Source organism: Tupaia chinensis, unplaced genomic scaffold, assembly GCF_000334495.1.
Source record: "Tupaia chinensis unplaced genomic scaffold, TupChi_1.0 Scaffold000248_1, whole genome shotgun sequence".
Lineage (NCBI taxonomy): Eukaryota > Metazoa > Chordata > Mammalia > Scandentia > Tupaiidae > Tupaia > Tupaia belangeri.
Window position 1 is genome coordinate 4,816,530 of NW_006159726.1, and position 7,700 is coordinate 4,824,229.

Genomic DNA, 7,700 nt, shown 5'->3' on the forward strand with positions numbered 1-7,700 from the left:
CAGAGAGAGACAGAGACAGTGAGAAATCACCCCCATGCCACAATCCTTTCTTCCCCCATTCTCCTCCTGGGATTTTAAGCACACATGCACATGTGCCCGGCATGATTTTCAACCCGCTGGGCCCAGGACTCGAACCACAGTCCGCTATGTGGGAGTCCAGCCCTTTAACCACCACACCACCTGCTGGCCGCACCACCGTCACCACTTTAAAGTGCACACACAATTCAGCAGCACGTAGGACATTGACAACGTCGTGCACCCATTACCTCGCTCGACTTCCCGAACATATTCCTTCTCAAAAGGAACCCCTCTACCCTCTTCCAGCCCCTGGCAACCACATCTGTTTCCCATCTGCAGATTTGCTTGTTCTGGACATTTTGTAAACCGTAAATGGAATTCTGCAATGCATGGTCTCGAGTGTCCAGCTTCTTTCACTGAGCGTAATGTTTCCTCAGTTCATCCGTGTTGTAGCCTGAATCAATACTTGACTCCTTTTCAGGGCTGAATAATATTCCATAATTTGGAGAGACTCCGTTCCCTTTATTTGTTCCTCTATCCACAGATGAGCAGGCTGTTTCCACCTTTTGGGGATTAGAACAGAGGAACATGTCCCTTTGTGTCCAGATCCTGCCTCATCGACAGTCCCATGTGGGTCCAGTACCCTCTGCTGATGCTGGACTGGGAGCAGGACTCCCACACCTGCACACCTTGCCCTAGCCCCCACCCCACTCAGGGAACCTTTCTCTGCTCCAGTTGCCGGGACTCATCAGATGTTGCCTCGAACAGAGAGGGCACGCTTGGAGTTGTTTCCTCTTGGGAGCTAGACCTTTGTGTTATTATTATTATTATTTGGAGAGGTTTTTGCTACAGGGCACATGCGCTCACCAGACAGAGAGATACAGAGAGACAGAAAGCAAGAAATCACCCCCCAGGGAGGATGGCCACGCCGCAATCCCTTCTCCTCCATTCTCCTCTCGGGATCTTGGGCACGCACGCACACGCGCCCAGCGTGAGTTTAAGCCACTGGGTCCGGGACTCAAACTGCGGTCGATTACATGGGAGTCCAGAGATAGCCATTACGCCAACTGCTGGTCCCCCTTTATGTTTTATTATTTTATATTTTCTTTTTAGAGAGATTTTTGCTATCGGATGCATGTGCTCACTGGGGAGACAGAGAAAGACAGAGAGACAGAGAGTGAGAAATTGCCCCCACCCCCCCAGAGGGAATGGCCACTCCACTATCCCTTCTCCTCCATTCTCCTCTTGGGATTTGGGGCACACATGCACACTCGCCCAGCATGAGTCTAAGCCATCGGGTCAAGACTCAAACCGCAGTCGACCACATGGGAGTCCAGCGATGTAACCATTACACCATCTGCTGGGCCCTATTTTATATTTTCTTAAGTGCCAGAGGGTACACATGCTCATCAGAGAGCCACAAAGAGGCAGAGGGAGAAAGCACTCCCCAATACGGTGTAGTCACCCCACACCCCTTTCTCTACCCCATTGGCATTTAGGGCATGCCCACATACACATCCGGGAGTTTTTTAAGCCACGAGGCTGGATTCAAACCACAATGGGCCATGTGGGATCTGGCTCACTTAACCACTAGGCCAAAGTACTAGGCCCCCGGAAGCAGCAGTTGGCATAATGGCTATGTTGCTGGACTCCCACGTAGTTGACCGCGGTTCGCGTCCCAGACCCGGTGGCTTAAACTCACACCGGGCGCGTGTGCGTGCGTGCCCAAGATCCCAAGAGGAGAATGGAGGAGAAGGGATTGCGGTGTGACCATCCCCCCTGGGGGGTGATTTCTCTCTTTCTGTCTCTCTGTTTCTCTCTGTCTTTCGGGAAAGTGCACATGCCCTATAGCAAAAAAAAAAAAAAAGAACTAGGCCCCAAACTCAGACACTAGAAGTAGCTCCAGTAGCTCCTTCCCCTCTGCTTTGTGGAAATACGTCCCTCAGGCAAAGCACGTGACTGCCCTGGCTGCTTCCAAGCTGGGAGGGAGGGCGAGCCAAGGACACTAAGAAGTACTGGACAGTGGAGGAGTGCGAAGGAACAAAGGTGATACTTCAAAAACAAGATCTTACAGGGCCAGCAGGTGGCACGGAGGTTAAGGAGCTGGATTGAGCACGGTTCAAGTCCCGGACCTGGCAGCTTGAAAATCACGCCAGGCGCGTGTGCATGTGTGCCTAAAATCTCAGGAGGGGGATGGAGGAGAAGGGATTTTAATGGGGCAAAACCAAAACCAAAACAAACCCCCCATAAAAGGGTACTACATACTTTGATCCCCACTTATCCTATTGGAGATGATAACTGGCACAACCAGTTGTACAGTGTGGGACAGGAAGGTCACAGACCGGGACCAGCAGTTAGCGTAATGGCTATGTCGCTGGACTCCCATGTAGTCGACCATGGTTCGTGTCCTGGACCCGGTGGCTTAAACTCACTCTGGGTGCGTGTGCGTGCGTGCCCAAGATCCCGAGAGGAGAATGGAGGAGAAGGGATTGCGGCATGACCATCCCCCCTGGGGGGTGATTTCTCGCTTTCTGTCCCTCTGTCTCTCTCTGTCTTTCTGGCGAGCACACGTGCCCTGTAGCAAAAACCTCTCCAAAAAAAGAAAAAGAAAAAAAGAAAGGTCACGGACCATGAAAGTGAGGAGGGAAGATCATCAGGGGCTACTTCCTCCCTACTCAGCACAGCCGGTCCACCCAAGCCCTGGCACAAAGCAAAAAATGGGAAGACATTGTGTGTGTGTGTGTGTGTGTGTGTGTGTGTGTTGGGGGGCAGGGGGGCCTGTGGAGGCCCTACCTGAACAAACAGACTGAGGTAGCCCTTCTTTTGTCAAGAGAGATGAGCAAATAGTGATGGCCAATTCTGGCAAAGGTGACCAGTGGCCCTTGGGAGGGAGGATCTCTCACCACATCCACACGCAGGGAGCCCTCCGTAGGCCCAAGGGAAGGCACAAGAGTTGGAATAGCCACTCCTTGCAATTTTTTTTATCGATTTTTGTGTTTTTGCCACAGGGTGCCTGCACTCACAGGAGAGAGACAGAGAGACAGTGAGAGGGAAAGTGAGAAATTACGCCCTGAGGGAGGATGGCCATACCACAATTCCTTCGCCTCCATTCTCCTTCTGGGATCTTGGGCATGCACATGAGCCCGGCATGATTTTCAAGCCACCAGGTCTGGGACACCAACCTCGGTTGGCCATGTGGGAGTCCAGCACTTTAACCACTACACCACCTGCTGGCCCCTTAAGTTTTATTTTATTCATGACAGTGTGTGTGTGCACAAGTGAGAGACAGAGAGAGAGACAGAGAGAGAGAGAGGCACCTTTGATCACTCCATGATCCCCTTCCCTCAGCCTTCTGGCTAGTCTGGATCGTGGGTCCCTGTGGGGAGCCGCCCACATCAAAATGGCTGCCATGACCTTCACTGCTTAAAAATGGCCGGTGCGACCTTGACACAGACACCAGGAATGCAGACCCCCTGGTTCACACAGAGCTGACAGGTCCTCAATAAGGTCCGCTGTAAACCCCGCCTACCTCCCTCTGCCTTGTGTATATAAGAAAGCGCTCTAGTCCTCAATAAATGAGCGAAACCTTTACATCATCAAGAGCTGTGACACTGTGAGCTGTGATACTTCTTTCGCTCCCGTGCTGAGACGCTGCGCTGGTTCCAGACCTCTGACCCCTCGCTCAAGTTTCCCTGGCCGATAAGTTCCCACAGGTCGGGGACAGGTCCCCATGTACACAGCCAGCGTGTTCCAGGCTGGCTGGGGATCCGGACTCGCGGTGGCCATGGGGCTTCCACCACCACAGTTCAGTGTGCTACAGCCACGCACCAAGACCGGGCCTGCTCCTTGGAGCGGCATGATTTTCAAGCCTTCAGGTTTGGGATTTGAACCACAGTTGGCCATCTGGGAATCTACCGCCTAAACCACCATGCCACCTGCTGGCTCTTAGGGCAGTTTTTTTTTTCTTTCCCAGAGAGAGATTTTTGCTATAGGGCACATGTGCTCGCTGGAGAGACAGAGAGAGACAAAGAGACAGAAAGCAAGAAATCAACCCCCAGCGGGGATGGCCACACCACAATCCTTTCTCCTCCATTCTCCCCTCTGGATTTTGGGGACACATGCACATACACATCCAGTGTATTTCAAGTCACTGGGTCTGGGACTCGAACCACAGTCGATAACATGGGAATCCAGTGATGTAACTGTTATACCATCTACTGATCGCCTCCCCCCACCATCTTCTAAATGGAGCAAATTCAATTTGTGAAACTCTTACTTCAAAGGCCAGCAAGTGGCCTAGCAGTTAAGGTGCTAGACTCCCATGTGGTCGACCATGGTGTGAGTCCCAGACTTAGTGACTTGGAACACATCAGGTGTGTGTGCATGTATACCGAAAATCCCAAGAGGAGAATGGATTGTAGTGTGGCCATCCCTCCTGCGAGGAGATTTCTCTCTTTCTTACCCTGTGTCTCCAATGAGCATATGCACCCTATAGCAAAAATCTTAAACAAAAGGAAGAAAGAAAGAAAGAAAGAAAGAAAGAAAGAAAGAAAGAAAGAAAGAAAAAGAAAGAAAGGAAAAGAAAATCTTTTTTCATTGTCTTGATCTCTCTCATTCTGCATCATTTTGAAAAGACAAAATTCCTGGGACCAGCAGTTGGCATAATGGCTATGTCGCTGGACTCCCATGTAGTCGACCACGGTTCAAGTCCTGGACCCAGTGGCTTAAACTCATGCTGGGCGTGTGTGCGTGCGTGCCCAAGATCCCGAGAGGAGGATGGAGGAGAAGGGATTGCAGAGTGGCCATCCCTCCTGGAGGGTGATTTCTCGCTTTCTGTCTCTTTGTCTCTCTCTGTCTGTCTGGCAAGCACACGCGCCCTATAGCAAAAACCTCTCCAAAAAAAAATTCCTCAAGGATTATGGGGTCTGGGGACCAGTGTGGTGTTTGGAAACCACTTCCAGGGTACCTCTCCGAGGCCTCCTGGGAGTATTTTCCCCCCACAAGAGTTCATATAGGGGGGCAAATGATGTTTCTGGATTGTACTTATTTTCATCCCAAGTAAAAATAGCTTTGAATCCCATGAGGGGGAAGTGCGTCTTCTTCCGAAGCAGAATGTCTGTGTAGTCAAGTGAATTTATGCTAACGAGAACACGAAGCCGGTTACTAACACGTTAATGTCTGGCAGAGTTGAGAATTAGTCACGCATTTTTGACCCTAAAATTAGCTGGCAGGCTGAACAGAGTGGTGCAAAACCATGTATTACTAGCAATATGCTTCATTTCTCTCCCTTTGATAAACCACGGAGACTGGTTTTGATCCAGTACGGGAAAACCAATTTATTAAGAATTCTGCTTGTCATTAATACGTGGCAAACAGTCCATCTCAGTCAGAAACCAGATGGTTCGTAAGGCTTAGCTGGAAAGGCTAAACAGACGCTGTCCCCAGGCAGTAAGGGCCTCCTAAGAAGAGGTCCCTAAGGAAGTCCGGCGTAAACCAACTGGAATCACTTGTTTTGGGCTTGCATGCACACACCTCTGGCATGAATTTAAGCCACTGGAACTGAGACTCAAATCATGGTCAGCCATGTAGGAGTCCAGCATCTTAACCATTACACCACCTGCTGGATCTTGGGCATGCACACACACGCGTCCGGCGTGAGTTTTAAGCCACCGGGTCTGGGACTCGAACCACGGTTGACTACATAGGGGTCCAGCGACATAACCGTTATGCCAACTGCTGGTCCCCTTTAAAAAAAGTTTCTACACACAAATCGTAGCTCAAATTATTGTATGGCTGAAACATCGATAACTAAATCATTCACACCAGCCTCAGGCGACCGAGGCACAAAGAACTTCATTCGTTTGATCCTGAGGCACTAGAGTTTGCACTCTGGAGCCAAACTGCCTTGGTTCAAATCCCCGAGAACTCAGTGGTAACTAATTTAGTTACTACTGTGTCCTCTATCCTAGTGCAGTTAGCAGATGAGTTAACAAGATGGCAGGTATGGGCCCTGTTATTAATGACATGGCGGAGGAGGAACAGAGACAAGGGACAGAACATGAACAAATCACATGATCTAGGAGGTGATTCCAAATTCTCATAGCAAGATTAAATAGAAATGTCTCCCTAGGGGACCAGCTGTTGGCATGGTGGCTAAGGTGCTGGACACTCCCATGTCACTGACCATGGTTCGAGTCCTGGACCTGGTGGCTTGCTTTCTCACTTTCTCTCTCACTCTCTCTGTCTCTCTCTGCTCAAATTAAAATAAATGAATAAATGAAATTAAATAAATAATTATTTAAGAAAGAAAGAAATGTCTCCCCAGACCTTAATTCTGAAATGGATTTTCATTGTTAAAAAATGATCTAAAAAATTTTGAAGACAGATCTGGACTTTTTTTGGGAGAGAGAGATTTTTTGTTATAGGGTGCGTGCGCTCGCCAGAGAGACAGAAGCAGAGACAGAAAGCGAGAAATCACCCCCCCAGGGGGGATGGTCACGCCGCAATCCCTTCTCCTCCATTCTCCTCTCGGGATCTTGGGCACACACGCACACGCACCCAGTGTGAGTTTTAAGCTACCAGGTCCGGGACTTGACCCACAGACAACTATGTAGGAGTTCAGTGATGTAATTATTATGCCATTTGCTGATCCCAGATCTGAACATTTTTAGAGGTCTTGTAAGCTACAGAAGTTGTCCTTATTTTTCTGCATTTCATTCTTGAGAAACTTCCTCAGATTCTCTGCTTTGGTCTTAAATTTAGAAACCAGAACAATAAAGATAGCATATTTAAAAAATACAACATCTGGGGGGACTCCTGGGCATGCATGCGCTTTGAGCAAGCTGGGATACCGTGTAAAGGGAACTTGGGCCATTCCCATTCTCAGCATCACAGAGCATTGAGTTTCTACTGGTCGGCCCCGACTGGGGATCTTGAATCATCTTTACACGTAAGAGTCCTCAAATCATGGAAACTGTATGTGGCCAAGGGCATTTAGTCTTATAATATGCTTTTATGGATAAAAACATTTAAAAAATACACATTATAAACAAAGATATTCTTTTTGTTTGTTTTTTGTTTGTTTGTTTGCCGTAGGGCATGTGCACTCAACCAGAGACAGAGAGAGAGGGAAATTGAGAAATCACCCCTCGCCCCTAGGGGAATAACCACATGGCAATCCCTTCTCCTCCATTCCCTTCTAGGGATTTGGGGCAGGCACCCACACACATGCGCCCAGCGTATTTTCCAAGCTGCCAGGTCTAGGACTTGAACTACAAACTCAGCCATGTGGGATCCTGCTGTCTTAACCACCATGCCACCTGGCTGGCCATCCAGCATGTTTTTCAAGCTGCTGGGGCTGGGATTCAAGCAGTGTGGTCAACCAGGTGGGAGCCAGCTCCCTTAGTCACCAGGCCATGGGGCTGGACCAATATCAACTTTTTAGAGATTTTTGCTATAGGGTGCATGTACTTGCCAGAGAGACAGAGAGACAGAAAGTGAGAAATCAACTCCCACGGGGGATGGCCACACCGGAATCCCTTCTCCTCTGTTCTCCTCTCAGGATTTTGGACATGTATGCACACGTACATGGTATGAGTTTTAAGCCACTGAGTCTGGGACTCAAACTGCTGTTGACTAAGTGGGAGTCCAGCAACATAACCATTACAGCATCTGCTGGTCCT